The sequence below is a fragment of the Octopus bimaculoides genome, chromosome 12 (genome assembly GCF_001194135.2).
Source record: "Octopus bimaculoides isolate UCB-OBI-ISO-001 chromosome 12, ASM119413v2, whole genome shotgun sequence".
Lineage (NCBI taxonomy): Eukaryota > Metazoa > Mollusca > Cephalopoda > Octopoda > Octopodidae > Octopus > Octopus bimaculoides.
In genome coordinates this window covers 39863076-39864687 of record NC_068992.1, presented here as the reverse complement: position 1 = coordinate 39864687, position 1612 = coordinate 39863076, and positions in this window count along the sequence as shown.

Here is a 1612-nt window from a genome sequence, read left to right as displayed (position 1 = left end):
TATCTGTGGGAAGAAAAACCTACGGAAAAGACCACGGTAACCTTGGCCAATAATGTCATGCAGTGAAACACTTTACAGTAAGTGACTCTCTTTTTACCTTTTTATTTTTCTAGTTCATAGAGTTATGCTTAAGGTGGCTCCATCATTCACACGTGGCATCCTTGCTACATTCATCCATCTTTTCGTGAAGCATTCAGTAGACAGAATTTCCCTCTCTACTCCTACCTTCCTCTTCAGGTGGTACTTGAAAAAGTTGATGAGAGATTCGCTAGGGAGGAAAGTGTTTGTCTCTAGACCTTTCAGACGCGTCCACCATACACATTCTTTCGCCATAGCCACAAGTACGATTAAAATGACTCTTCCTTCCCGTTTCAAGGAAGGACGCGCGACAATATTCACGATAGACTCGGCTGATAAACTGACTCGTCCCACACGCGATAGCAGTCGTTAGACATAAACCCACAGGTCGGAAATGGTTGGACACTGTACGAGTGCGTGCAGAACGGTTTCGTCGCTCTGTCCGCATCTCGACTGATGAATGAAAGTTCCGAATGACCCATCCTTGTTTTTTCCTGTCCTTTTTTGTATCGTCTAACTGTCCGAATGTTTTTGTTGTCGCCTGTTACGTTCTTGTTCCATATTTTATTTTGTTTATAAATGTGTGTGTGTGTGTGTGTGTGTGTGTGTGTGTGTGTGTGTGTGTATTTGTGTGTCTGCTTGTCACCCCACCATCGCTTGGCAGCCGATGTTAGTATGTTTACGTTCCCGTAATCTAGCGGTTCGGCAAGAGACCGATACAATATGAACTAAGCTTACAAAGAATAAGTCCTGGGGTCGATTTGTTTGAGTAAAAGGCGATGCTCCAGCATGGCCGCAGTCAAATGACTGAAACTAGTAAAAATAATAAAAGAATAAAAGAATATGTGATGGGCTTCTTTCAGTTTCCGTCTCTGAAATCCAATCACAAGGTTTTGGTCGGCCCGAGGCTATAATAGAAGACACTTGCCCCAGGTGCTACTCTGTGGAACTGAACCGGGAACCATGTGATTGGTAAGCAAGCTACTTACCACACAGCCACGCCTGCGTCTATATGCTGTATACTACATCCATCAACGCCGCCACCACCGCTAACAACAACAACAACAACAACAGCAATCACATCATCTCCAAAAGCGCGAACAAAAGCTGCGACAACAACAGTAAGAACAACAACCATTGTAATATAACAACTTTGAATAGAATGAAATAAAGTGAGATGGTTGCAATGTTAAATATAGGGTTGATATTCAAATTGCTGAACACGGGTAGATGATACCCGCAATGTACCCCCCACCCTGCCATCAAAGACATCATCAACACCGCCCCCACCAGCGCCATTAATACCATTAATATCATTGTTAGCACCATTCGTCAATCAATTATCAACAACATTACTATAATTACCACAGCCACTACAACAACAACAACAACTGCAACCACCACCACCACCACCACTACCACCACTGCTACCGTTTTCATCACTACTACTACCACTACAACTAATATTGTTATATTCACTACTACCACTGCAACTACCACCACCATCATTACAGCCAACACTGCTACAACAACC